Source organism: Poecile atricapillus, chromosome 3, assembly GCF_030490865.1.
Source record: "Poecile atricapillus isolate bPoeAtr1 chromosome 3, bPoeAtr1.hap1, whole genome shotgun sequence".
Classification (NCBI taxonomy): Eukaryota; Metazoa; Chordata; class Aves; order Passeriformes; family Paridae; genus Poecile; species Poecile atricapillus.
This window is the reverse complement of record NC_081251.1, coordinates 66,399,834-66,414,620: the sequence shown is the minus strand read 5'-3', so window position 1 is coordinate 66,414,620 and position 14,787 is coordinate 66,399,834. Positions and strand designations below refer to the sequence as shown.

At 39.1% G+C, this 14,787-nt stretch overlaps 1 protein-coding gene across 1 annotated transcript in view; it reads right to left on the bottom strand.

The window, feature by feature from the left end:
• The window catches only part of GRM1 (glutamate metabotropic receptor 1), a 182,132-nt gene that overhangs the window by 148,913 nt on the left and 18,432 nt on the right, over positions 1-14,787 (bottom strand). The window lies entirely within an intron of this gene.

The following is a 14,787-nucleotide window of genomic DNA, read 5'->3' as shown; positions in this document are numbered from 1 at the left end:
ATGGATTAAAAAAACTCATATCTATTAACAGTAACAAGACATGGCCCAAAAAGAGAATCATTAATTTGATGCTATCCATATCCACAATGTTTCCTTAATTCAGTGAGGGAGTAAAATCAGATATGTTGATCACTTCGAGACCCAGACTTTTTCAAGCAAAGGAGTGTTTGAAGAGGTCCCACTTCCCTGTTTCCAACAACTGTTTGAAGCAGCAAATTGCAAAGACGAAGACTTCCGAATCAGCCTAAATTTCTTCACCAAAAAAAAAATAATAATTAAAACTCCTCAGAAGTATAGCCATCAGAAATATAATGCAACAAGAGACAGTTCTGGCATTCTGTATAAACCTAGATGAAATAAGTGCATTTTTCCAAAACCATGGATCATTTGCCACAGATCAACACTATGCAGTCATTGTCATAATGTTGTCACTAAGTTGCAGACAAGCCTGACAGGTCTAGTGTCAAACACAAAGCTGAAGTTCCCCAGCCCTTTGCACTGAACTGCCCTAGTTTCTCATAAATTTGAGGCGCAGCAGAATGGCCTCTTTTCTAGTCTGTGACTCAACATCATATTCAGCAATCAGGCCAATTCTGCTTTTTTTCTTTATGTGAGCCAGACATACTCCGGGGCAGCAGTCCTTCATGGCTGTGGGGAGGAGAGGAAGATCTGTGCATGGTGAGAACTCACTGCCAAGCAGCCCACTCTGTAGGCTTGGCACTACAGCCCCATCCCACAGCCCTGTACTTGGGTGAACACTGTGGCCTTGCCATACAATGAGAATGACACAGGTGGAGGCATTTCCAGGTATTTATAGGCCGGGACCTGCAGTCACCAAGGGACTTATTCCAAGGCAGTACAGTTTGAGCTGTACTGCTTTGATGACTTGCCTCAGGTCCCAGACTGAGATAGGACAACCTCACCCCTGACTTGCCATTAGCAAGAACTTTATGATTCAGAAGGTTATATTTCCTTTAATTTAATGTGGAACTTTGTTCAACAGACACTCCTTTGAAACTGGTAGGATTTTTCTTAAAGTCTTACCTAAGGAGAGACAGGAGACTAAACTGAATCCTATTAGATGTTTAGGCAATGCATATTAAAAAAATATATATAGGTTTCTTACCCAAAATTTAAGGAAGGGTTTTGTCATACATCAGTACAGCACTAATTCTGCTGTAGTTCAAGTTAATGATTGCAAGAAATGAAAAACTAAGTCCATTTGGAATGATTTTTCTCTGCTTTAATTTTGATAAGTAACTATTATCTCAAACATAGTCAAACCCGTACTAACAGTACAACAGCCTACCAAAACATATGCTAAGAGAAAGATTGGTGTCTATAAATTCAGTGTGACAGAGAGTCTAGAAGGAAAAAAAGCTAATTAAGATCATGAACAACATGAACACAAGATGGAATAGGCAAAAAAACAAGGCAGAAAATCTGCAGCTCAAAATGAAAGATTTCCAGTACTTATATGAAAGCAGCATAACAGCTGTCCAGTAGCAGCATAAAGATGTCTGATGTTTGACTGGAGCTTGCTCAGCTCACAAGAGCATTATGTAAAGTGGGTTTCTGCAACAGCCAGAGATGAGGCTTGGTGACCCAGGAGGTTCTCATAAAATCTGTTTGCAAGACAACACGCTGCACCTCTTTCCCCTCCAGGGAAAAGAATCAGGGAGAAAAAGAACATGTGAGATATGTTACATAGGTTGTTCAGTGCACTCAGCTACCAAGGTATGGATAATGTAAGGGCATATATGGAATAGAAAACACCAATTAATTCTGTGCAATAGCCAAGAACACAGCCATCTGTACCAGCTTGGTGGGTACATCCATTTCAAGCCACACTCAGACAACAGCTGATAGAGGAGACATGTAATGAAAGAAATCTCTGTGTGATTGTAGTCACTGAAGAGTTACATCAAGGCCCCAGGCTAAGACCTTTTTTCCTTTGAAGGAGCCATTGAATAAAAGATCTAATCTTATCTGAAACTGCCTTTTGCTACCAGGATCAGCTGTGAAAGGCAAAATAATTATTATTGTGATTTTCTTTCTGACCTCTATCCATAACTAGGTGAGCCAGTAACATGCTTTGAGCCCCACACACAATACCTTGCCAATTTTCAACTTTTTTTTAAGGTCTGTTCAACTTGTACCCTATTCAATGAGCCACATATTTTTCTTATATGCTTCATTCAGAGTCTGTACAGCAGTATAAAGGTAAATTCTAAACCTATCATGACTGCAATTTTACCAAGAGCATTTTCATAACACTTTTCTCTGTGTCAAAGGAAGCTTTGCTTCACCATGGAGAAAATTCTAGATGAGGCCATTTCTGAGAGGGATCTGCATATCTAAAGATGCTGCTGAGAGTTACATATAGTGGTAATTATTCTCACTCATTGCATTCCATGCATTAAATAGCTTAACAAAAACACTAAGATGCTGTATTAAAAATCAGAGATCTTATCTTGATGAACAGAAGACATACAAAAGAAGAAACTAACAAAAATTCGGCCTCATAAATTGCTCCTGTGAGCCAGTAAGTATTACATTTGTGCCACAGCTACATTGAAACTAGCACTGTTTGGTTATATTAACACTTTAGTAGCATGGGGAGCAGAACCCTTGAGCTCTATCTAAAAGGTTTATGTTCTTTTTTTTTATTACAGTTGTTTGGCAAATTTGTCCCCATTCCCTTTATCAAGAGAACCATTTGTTTTTCATTTATGAAATGGAGCAGAAACAGCTCAGCAGTGAGGCAGTTATGAGAATCCTGGAGATTGTTTTCTTAAGGGAAACATAGAATGTCTGTGTGGATCTTCCCAAGCCATCTAACAATGTGGTGTGTTTTGAGGGGGCTTTAAAACAAAACAATCTGTCCCACATAATCTCTATCTTTGAATGAAATCAGCCATTGATTTATTTGTTCAATAACATAAGGAAATATGAATCATTCATATTTGAGCTGAACAGAATATTTCCTTGAAATATAGGCTAATCACTGTTTTTAAAAAATACCCATAAAGACCATAATGCTGAAGAGAAAGACTGAGACTGTTCTTTCTCGCTCTGCTTTCAGCGTCAATAGGAAATGACACCTACTTTTTTAAGACCCATTTAGAGACACACCAACAAAACCCACAGCAGAGAACTCTGCCTGGAAGAATGTTCCAATACACTTAAAATGACAAAAGGAAGGGAGCAAGAGTTACTTCAGCCATCTGAGCCATGCGTAATCTCTTCAGGTGAGGTCACCTGTTGTTCACCACTAGGGGTTTATTTGCTGCATTTATTCCTCTAAATCACGGCAACCACAACTTGGATTAAAAGTGAACTCACAAAACTTCCCTTATACCCTGCAAGCACATAACAAAGGTAATGCAGCAAATAAGGCAACCACAAACTCCAGTTTCATTGCAGGGTACTACAGAGGCAAGAAAGTTCCCTTTTTCAAATTAACAAGTGAGAAACTATTCTTGTCCTCTCCTCTCCCAATGTTATGATCTGCTTTTTCACTTCTCCCAGGCTTGTAAATACACTGCTGGAGGTATGCAGTCTGTTTCCTTGTTCAGTATTGATTCACTGCAAGGCCTCTGTTTTATCCAGCTATTTAACTACTTTTTGGCAGAGAAATAAGATAAGAACAAGAGGGCTGCATGACATACCAGCAAGTAACAACTTTTCTAAATCCTCGCTACTGCACAGGCAAATTATTTGGGAAGACCAGAGCAAGGACATGATCTGATTGTCAAGTTAGTTCCTGATATATTGCAATAAGTAATTTGTAAAAGCTAGTGATAATATTAAATAAGACAGAAACTGTACAGTTGTCAAATACAAGTCTGAGAAGACAGGAAAGTTTGGGACCGCTGAATAGAAAAAAAAAAGGCAGAAAGAGCATCAGTTTTCTCTTCTATAATATGGTATGCTTCCCTACACCACAGGAGCATCTTAGAAGAGGGTCACTAAACAAGAAAAAAATTGAATTCTCCCTCTGCTTTTAATGCATTTGTTATGAGTACCATATTAAATGATCATGTGTCTACTCTTAGTTGATTAAAAACTAAAAAAATTCAGCCATCAGATTTAAACTAGTATATTAGTAACAAGTAAGGAGCACATACAAAACAAGCTAACAAATCTGAAATGACAAGCAAACACTTTCTAAGCTGTAATAATTCAGCCACTCACATCAATTTGTTCACACCTTTGATTGGGAGAGTTACAAATAAAATCAAAGTCTGTATTTATTCCCTGAAGGTACTAGACTGACAAAAACCCAGAAAAGTTCTAGAAATGGATCTGCCAGTGTACTTTAGTATGGTCTACCCCAAATACAAATGCTGTGTTCATGGAAAGCAGCCCTGCTGGCACACAGCTTCCAGGGCCATCGAACTGACAACATGTAGCCCCTGACAGACTTCTTTGTCACTGGGAAAAAGGCAAGGATCCAACACTTCCACGTTTCTCCAGAATATATTTTTCAAGGCTTTTCCTACCACTGAGGTCAGGAGGGGCTACATTTTACCAGTTATAAGTTATTCCAAATAGGATTTGGGCTTTTTTCTTTCTCAGTGAACTCTCTACCCCTCATGTTGATTTTGCTACCTAAAGCCCTTTACCACACCATTTCTTTTCAGAGTTCAGGTAGAAAATTACTTGGAGAAGTCTTCTTTTGCTTAGTAACTCTCACCTCAGGTGTTTTTATGGGACAACTTCAAAACAGGTAAGTTAGACTATGAGAGCATAAGCCCTAAAGTACTGGCTTCTTTACAATAAGTAGAATTCTGATTGGATGTGGGCTCTGTTACCAGTCAGAACAAAATAGCAGAGAAAACATCAAAATTACAAACTTCACCTAAAATCTCAGTCAAACTGCAAAGCTTAACAGGAAAACCTCTACCACTTATTTCATTTCATTAAGTATTTTATTCTAAGTGGTTTACAGAGGAAGGAAGAACCCAAAACTTCTTTTAAAAAGATTGCTGAAGTGACTATTTCAATTTCTCTAAGTAAGGCTTTGAAGAGAGAAAAAAATCCTGCAAACCTTGGCCCTTAAGGACAGGTTGAACATCATTGTTACTCACCAGAGGTTTTCCCCTCTCCTGAGGACCAGCTGGATTGGTTACTGCTTCCCACTGCTTAGATTGGGTCCAGCTACCAATCTCCTCAAAGAGATTAGCTCTCCTAAAGTTGCTTTTAGTCTGCTATCATGCATTGGCATCGAAGTCCTCCTTACCACCATCACCTTGCCTTCCAGACCAACTTATGGCTCTCTGGAAGTCAGCATTTCTCTTACATTTCCCTAGCTGTTTATCTTCGACATTGTCAAAAGGACTGGATTGGATTAGAGACCTTACCATCCTTTAGCTCTGAAAAATAAAACTCATTTTTAGAAATTGAAATGACACTGTAAGCATTCCATCTTGATTTAAGCTTAGGAAAATTCTCTGGATTCATCAGAGATTTCCAAGCAACTGCACTCTAGCCTTACAAAGGCCAGGAGGATATGTTAAATGAATGAACTGATGCATCTTTAGTGCACTACAGATCTCACCCATCTGTGCTTACAGCCTGTTTTCTTCAGGCTCTTCTAGAAATGCAGAAGTGAGCTGTTAAGGCCAGACTAGTCTTTTTTCGTTATTTAGTGTTAATCAAAATTGAGTATAGGGGATTTATTTTTTTTAAGTCTGAAATGCTGAGTTAGATTATATCATCCATTAAACAATGTCCTATGCCTAACATAATTATAGAAATGAGATTGTATTTCAAATAAGAAAACTCATTTCAAAACACATAATTTTATGAAATGCTAGGTTAGTTCTTGTCATTAACTACAAAGTACATTTTGCCACTAGCTCACCATAGTGATATGTTACCTTGATAGAGAAGACATGGGAAAAGGTAAAATTCTGCTACTCAATAAAGTCGTTATATCTAAGCCTTCATCCTGAAAGCATTAGGTGCAGTACTTTGAACAACTAATTGATATTCTTGTCAGAAATACAGCCACAGGTGAAGTCAGTCTGAAGTAATGAGACTACTAATGCTAAGTGATACTTCCCTAATAAGACAAATGCCAAAATGTGGTATGGTGACATTTTTTTCCCTGACTGCATTCAAAGCATATACCCAGTGATTATTTATTATGTATCTGTTGAGGAGTTTGAGTGGTTTATATTCTAATGAAGCTATTTCATCTCCAAACTTTGCTGACACACAGTACTTGTAACAAATTTGCTTGCTGAGCTTCATCTTTCTGTTCATGACTGATTAGCAAGGGGCTTCCAGTTTTCTTCAGAAAATATTAAAATTAATCTAGTTAGTCTAAGGACTTATTATTCAGAAGAATATTATGTCATTTTGGAAATAATTCTGGTTTAATTTAAATATGTTTAAGAAAAACAGTGACTGCCTTGGTTTACATGTCCATTAAAGGTTTTGATGAAAATTAATATCCTTTCATAATATTATGTGAAATAAATTCAAAACAAAAAACAAATCCAAATCCTGAGTTCGAAAGGTTCTCTCAGTAATAAAGTTGAGGAGAGATACTCATACCAGCATTTCCAACTGAGTTCGTGACTGCAAGGATTGACACAATATAAATGTTTGAGTTACAGTGTTAAATGTCGTGTCTGCTGCAGAATGGTGAAACATTTGAAATACATTTTCCCAAAGGCTACTGTAGTATCTGCATATGAAAAGGTGATTTAATGTTGGGAACACAGCAGAGCTGGTACCAGAAATAAATGCAAAAGCTGAATGACCACAAGTAAAGAACAGATTAGTTCTTTATACAGCTTTATTAGTTTAGTTTAACACAGCTCCCATAGAGGTAATATAGAAGAGTGAGCTCTGGAAGGGCAGTCTTGAGAGCTAGAAAAAAAATGGTCTAATACAAGTAGGAGAAAGTGACAAGCCTGAACACATGAGACAGTGAGATATTGTGCAGCTTTGTGAGGCTGCACCCCAGGGATGACACCTTGGATAGCTTGAGTCCTCCCATACCCCCACCATGTCCATATGCAGGAGTGCCCCCAGGTCACCTCCTGTGCTCCTGGACCTAATGGGGGAGGTCTTAGGGCTGGCGGGAGGCCCTTGCAGCAATCTTGATGTGGTTCTTAAAGCATTGTGCATCCTTGAGGAGATGAGGGCAGTGCTGCTACACAGGCCTGTAAAATTACTCAAGGGAAAACAGCAGGACCTTTTGTTGGGCTAAGACATAGAATCATGAAGAAAGACGAAAATATTGGGTTTTTCTCCCAAACATTGCAGACATTGAAGTTTTGCCTCCTCTACAGTCAGACAGATCTCCTCTCTTCCAGACAGATCCTGAGGAATGGTTTCTGGGTGCTCACAAGTTGCACTGCCATCCAGAAGGTCCCAGCAGCCTTCAGTTCCCAGCTCAAAACAACCTGAACCCAAGCATGTCCTTACATCATGGCTTCAGCTGCTCTCTCCTCAAATAAAGGTTCCTGGTGAAATGCACTGAGGGCAAGGAGTGGCCCTCTGTCAAAGGCCCACAAAATACCTGTAGGCCCCTGCGTGTACCAGGGAAGCTGGACAAGCCCTGCTTGCTCCCACCACCTTGTCTTTTCCAAATTGTCCCTCTGAGGGACGAAGCCCTCAGAGAAACTGGGCACCAGCAAAGGGGCCAAGGGGAGATGGCATCGGTGCCACGCGCTGGGACAGGGCAGAGCCGGCAGGGCAGCCATGCTGGCCCTGGGTGGGGCTGCCGGCAGCCTGGGCCGAGCCGCCCTGGCTCCCAGGGGAGGCTCCTCCACCACTCCATGTCCCGGTGATTGGGAGGGAAACCCAGCATGAGAAGGAGAAGGAGAGCAAGGGGAGGCAGGTGAGCACAGGTGGAGCAATGGCAGGTGTGATGTGGAGAGAGGCCAAGGCATTGAGCACATCCAAAAGCAGCAGCTACTGAGGACAAGGCAGCCATGCTCGCACAGCTGGCTGTGTACAAGCTCTCCAGGAACACCGGATCAGCTACTGCCAAAGCAGGCTGAGATGTAGCAGAGTGCGAGGCAGATTTGGGTGGCCTGCTGGCCTCAGCTTTGGCATCCTGCTGACAGCAAAGAAGCAAATCTTTTGGCCTTGACAATGGCCAAAGGGCAGCATTGACATGGCTGGCTCTGATCTCACATCAGAGCCAGGAAAAATACATCTGCAGCTGTGCAGATGTGATCTTGGCAAAAATGTTACAGGGGACTCCTCAGCCATTCTATGTGGCTGCTCCAGCATTGGGAAAGAGCACAGACTCCTGTGTGCCAGGAGTTTTGATGAAGGTATTCATCAAGGAGTGATTTTCAGTGTGTTCAATATTTCTGCTGTGACTGAATCAATAAATGATTGACACAGATGCCTCTTGATCTTATGGCAACATGTGTGGTAGGTCTGATCTGCACACTAAAATATTCCATATATTTCTCTCCAGCAACAAATCTATTTTTGACAAAGAAGAATATAGCAGTTCAACAGATGTACTTCTACCACTGGGAGTGTCAGAAAATCCATCTCTAAAGCTCTGACTGGGCACCACGGGAGTATATAAGAGATTTAAAAATCATAATTGCCTTAAACACTATTAAGATCACCAAAAGACTTTGGGCAAACTGTATTAAGAGGCTGCTACCTTCAAAGTCCACCCTCTCACCACCATCCCACCACAAATATGCCTCCTGGATTTGGGGAATTTGAACTGTGAGCTCACCTGATGGGAACTCGAGATAAAATAGAGGTGGCACTATTATTCAATTATCTCTGGTCTAAGGAGAAGTAAACTAGGCTGAAGGAGAGGTATGTATCCACAAGGAAAGCCAAACACAGCAGCTCTGACTGGGTTTGGGGCAGGGAGGCCATAGTCCACAGACTCATTTGCTAAGGCCAGGTTTGCACACTCTCCCTGCCAGCCAAGGGGAAGGAGAAGGTTTTTGTGTGTATGATGGCCAAACCTCTGGTACAGAGGGGTTGAACACCCATCACCAGAGGCTACAAGCCAGACTAGAAGTAAACCCTACAGAGTCATCCCTCATACAAACTGTCTCAGTTGTAAAACTCCTCCAACAGCTGGGAATGCCACATTCACATAGAACATTCACATGAGAGGCAGGTGTCTTGTTTTAAAAAGGGTCATAAACTATCAAAGACCCCAGAAGCTCTCCCCAAACTTATCCCTAGGGCCTTCCACAGATCCAGAGTATGTTAAAAAGACAGTGTAAAACTCCCCAGTGCAGAGGAGGTGCTTGGCATGTTCCCACAAATACCTGAATGTGCGGTACACCCACCACCAAGAGGACCAGAAAAAGTGGACAAAAGGGACTCTGCTGGATCCACGAGGGTGGTGTATAACTTTCCACTTAATCTTCTCTCTGTCTCTTTCTTTCTTTCTTTCTTTCTTTCTCTCCCCCACCTTCCTTCTGCTTTTCCTATTTCTTTCTCTCTCTCTCTGATCCAAAAGCACAAGACACTACAAATTCCATTTTGACATTACTAACATGCATCTGGTATGAAATAACATAATGTTCTGTGACAAGATGTAAGCAACAAGTGAGAAGATACTGAATCTTTCAGATGTATAGGATGTTTTCAGGCCAAATATCATTGACTTCTCGTATCTAATTAAAATATAAATTAATGAATTGGTGCTGATAGCAAAACACATATGAGATCAAAAAAGAAACAATTTTTCAGTTTCTATTGTACTGGACACTTTATAATTTCTTTCTTTGTTCCTTTCTTTCCTTTCTTTCTTCAGAAAAAAGAATCACTTTCTCCCCAAATTAGTATCTCCTCAAATTACCATTAACCTTCAATAATACAAATTGGTATTAAGCAGAGGTGTTAAGTTGGCCAAGTGTTAAAAGAAAAGAAAACCGAAAGAACAGAGAGGGTCTTTAAGACAGCAAGTTCTTAAAAGGTTCATAAAAATGTTAAATAGATGGAGAGAAAAATAGGTCTTCTTAGAGAAAAAACATCAGCAGTGCAAAGGCTGTAGCAAATTCTGTATACCACTGAGGTTTCACACAAACTCTTTCTCTCTCCAACAAAGCATTTCTAGAATTTAAAATAAGATCTGTTAGTCCTTTATAGAAGTCTTACATAACCTCTTCTCCACAATATTTGATAGATTTGATGATTGTTAGTACGAAACCAAAATTTCATCAAAATAGCATATAAAATACTGATATTTCCCCTGTTATTGTGGAAAGAAAATAATGATTCTTCTTAAGATGTAACTAAGATATATACAACTCACATGCTACTTTGGATGGCACTTATATGTCCCTTTTATCAATTGTAAATGTGTTGGTTTTGTTCTTTTCAATGAATTTGCTGTTTAATGCAATTGAGTAGTTTGTTTGTATGGTTTGCATGCACTTGTCTTTTGAGAAGCTGATCACAATACTGTGATCTAACAGAACACCTTTAATGAAATTTTGTCTTGCCCTATTTTGAAGAGCACTCTCCTGTTAGACTTGTTAGACTCTATGATTAAATTGGAGTAAAAGAGTGATGTTTCTGTAAGTAATTGTATAAAGAAACGAACCCACAGCTGCTTGGAATAGGGAATTTTAGGCATCTGTGCACTATATGAGAGCAGAGATGCTCAAGGACTGGGTAGATCCTACTTATATGATAGGGATTCCCTTAGAAGGTGCAGAGTGCATTAAGCTGTTTCCTTATCAGCAGTGTTTCCTTGTTTCTAAAATGCTGGTATATTTTTCACCATCTATGTGCTCAAAAAATAGTGAACAGTATATCTGTTTAAAATATGATCTGAATGCAAATTTTTCTCAATCTCTTTTGAGACTGTTCGAGCCTCAGAAGGTAATATTGAAATTAGCCACTGTTCATTTCCTTTGGTATCATCAGGATCCATCTTGAGACTTCCTGATTGCACAGGTAAAACATCAAAGGGGAAGAGAGGGAGAAAAGACTGTCAGTCTAAAACCATACACAAATTATTGTCACAGATTTTAGCTTATTTCCTTCATAGGTTCAGTTTAAACTCCTCTAGGATGCTTACCCAGAGGAAGGAGATAAGAAACTCCCTCATGTGTGCAATATGCAGCAATTCCATGAGCATGCACTGCAACTCATACCAGGCTGTTGCTCTCCCATATGGAGAGCGAAAGATGCCTACCAAAGACAGTCTGGGCTGAGTGCATGGGTAACTCCATGGCCTCTCTCTCACTATCACTGAGGCCCCTTCCCAGGCACGGGGCTGAGGGGAGGGTGTGAATGTGTTTTTGATGCATCCAGGAGGGTGAGTACAAATGCAGCAGGCTGCTCTTGAAATGTCAGCCTGATGACAGGAATTACTGGCACAACAATGAGAAAGCCCTTCCCTGCAAAATCACTGGCAACAACAAACCTCAAAATAATGGACAGAATTTGTATTAACTTAAACTACATTTGCTAGACTTTTCTATAGTCCTCCCTCCTACATAACAACAATTGGGTTTCGTATTTTATGTGTACAAGATCTTATGTCTAAGATTAGCTTTTCCTCAAAAACATATCTCACATTGCTATGGTATTTCCAAATGAACTACAATCTTATCCCATACATCTGTCCAGGTTTTAATATAATCAGAAAAGCATATGGTTATGCATATTAACATACTATGAGAAGGAGATGCGTTAGGCAGACCTCAATTTTCAGCTTTGGTAACTTGACTATCTATAAGCTGTTGGAAAGCATGTTAAATGACAGAGTGAGGACAAAAAACCTACTGTTTTGAGGATGCAGATTTAACTTATTGAATCTGGGGTTACATGCATATACAAGTGCAAAAACAGAGCTTATATTTCTGGCAATTTTTAAAAGGCTGCTGCCACTTGATGCAGAGGAAGGTCAAAGGATGAAGGTTGTATAAGTTTGGAGATTTTAATAAATATCAGCAACACTTGTCTCTCGACACTTGTATCTCAACATTTTTGCCTCTCTTGGTTCCATCATTCCTCTTTCTATTCCTTGGGTGACTGTTGCCTGTACAGATGCAAGGGGACTGTGTTTCCAGCAGATACAGCAGTACAGCAGAGCCATGTTTAAAAGCACAAAGGCATAGTTGACAAAATCCTCTCACAGGCTTTTCAGAATCTAAGAGATAAACCAATTATCTTTTGAGATTTATTGAAACAATCCTCAGCGTACAGAGTGGAAAAATCTAAGAACAGCGTAAGAAAATACCAGAAATTGTTACCAAACTCTGGAAAATCATCAAATACATCTTATTTATGATTGAAAGAGCCAAGGCAAGATTACCAAATAATCAGAAAAGACAAACAGCCCTACAAAAAGCTTTTGAAGTCAGCTAAAGGTCAGCTGAAGTGAAAGATCATCAAGATATATCTAAAAATGAAACATATTCATTTTTCTGACCCCTTTTTGGGCCATTCGCTTAAGAGCTGGACTCAATCCTTGTGGGTGCCTTCCAAATCTGTGAATATTCTGTGATTCTGTGAAAATGCTTTACTATATAACAATAATAAAGGCTGATGACTCCTGGCATAATATTTTTGCATAAGGATTTCCATTTTTACTTAAATAGTTTGTCTGCCTTAATTTTAGCTTAGTGCTTTCTGAGAAATTTCAAGCTCTTACTAAATTGAAAACAAACATTTCCATGATGCCCTTTTTAAAAAAGTCTAAATTTATCTGGATTGAATATCTATTGATTTTATTTTTCAAAAACAGAGGCTCAAGCAAATGACTGCTGAAAAAAATGAGGGTTTCAGGCTTATACAATGACTCTGAGAATTCTCACAGTATAGAATTTCTAAACTGTCTTGTTGCATCATCCTTAGCTAACAAAGTGGGCATATCAAACTAATAAAACATGCTAAAAACAAAATTAAGAGATTAGAGAGGAAACAAATTAGGATTTGATAAAAAATGTAAATCAGCAGACTCTGCTAGGGGTAAATTTAACTTGATATTTAAAGGTACCACTTTTAATGCATCATCTGACACTTTACTGCAATTATTTAAAAAAAAAGGAAAAATGGGTAAATTTTATTTACTGAGTTAACATATAGGAATCTATTGCATAGCACTTTGCAGCCAAAGGAATCTGCAATGTATCTGATTTTCCTTTTTGTCCTCTCTTTTCACCAGGATTTTTTCATTATTCTCCTGTGAGGGAAAACCAAACACTCTCAGAGCAGCAGCTAGGTTCTCAGTGGTGCTGGGACCAAGTTTGGTGGCACACTCCAAGTACACCTGCCTAGGGAGAATCACCTCTCTTCATGTAAGCCCTAATCGACCTCTGAAGCAATGCAGTGGTCTGGCAGCTCTGTGCCCTGCACTGCTTGCTAAAATAGTTGTGGTTGATACTTTCCTTGTAACCACTTTCACTCAGTGAGCATTAGAAGAGCCTCATTGTGACATCTAAAGAGAAGCTCAGGAACAGCAGGGCCTTTATCTGGACTAAAACCCTGGTGTGATGAGTTTTGTTTGGCACTTCTCAGCCAAAGATTAGAATTTATCTCAATAACCAGTAAAAAATCATGAGTAAAAATTATATCTGAAAAATCTCTGCAATATCTTGATGAAGTACTCACTACCAGCCTTGCTTCCCACCCTATACCCCAAAAAGAGGTGTAACTGAAGTTTTATAGAAAAGCGACTCGCAAGAGTTCCACAGCACTTGGTCTTCTGTTTAGTCTCATCGGCAGTTATAATAATGTTTGCATTTCCAATAAAAAAATACAACCTGAGACAGAAAAGGCTGTTAACAACATCATATTTTAAAATGTTATCACATACATTGTCTGGGAATAGAGGTTAGATGGGACAGTCTTCCTTGGCAATATTAATTAGAGTAATTACTTCATTTTTCTTACAATCTAAGAAGCTAATGATTTTGCTGTTTTTGTAAGTACATGTCTGCCTATAAAAAAAAGTATTGATGATCAAAGATAAATGGATTGAAGACAAAAAAAAATCCAAATCTGAATTATCTATTACATTGATATCATACTGCTAGGGGAAAAAAATGAAACATCACTTCCTGAATTGCATCCACTTCAGTCACATTTTGTTATAGATATCAGTTCTGTCAGAATATCATCTGTCAGAATGAATTAGTGCATAATTTAGTACTTCACTTTTAATGAAGAATAAGATCTTAATGGCATTTCAATTTTCCGTCATCCTCTTATTAGCACTTGATAAATGCACTCTCACAAGCACTGCTGCTCATCTGACATGATGCCTTCAATCTTAATTTAACAAATCTGAAGAAGATGCAAAGGCAGAAAGATTTCTGGTTTTCTTAACATTTCTTGAGATCTCTGCAAACTATTTTTTTCATGACAACTTAATTTGAGTGGATTAGTAGGGGCTTTTTCTCCCCTCCTAAGCAATATTTTATTCTGAGTGGGTATTCATATTAACAGAGGTTGATGAACATAAAACAAAATGTCAATGGAAAACATCTGAAGTACTTCTGTATGTTCATATATGTATACAGAGCAAGAGACAGATGAGCTGGTTTTGTCTCTTACCTATGGGGTGCTATGAAGTTTGTTTCTTTAACCACAAATGACTATTTTCTTTCTTTTCTCATAGTTATGTCAGAACACTACACTTGGAATAGACAATTCCCCTGAGACAGCTGCTGTGTTCACCATCCTCAAGAAACAAAATGCCATTGCTTCTTCAATGCAAAACCCAAGTGCAGGCACAACTAAAGGCACAACAATGACTCAAGTGGCTTAATGTTGACTAGGGAACCTTTCTGAGCGACACCAATAGAAATTTTA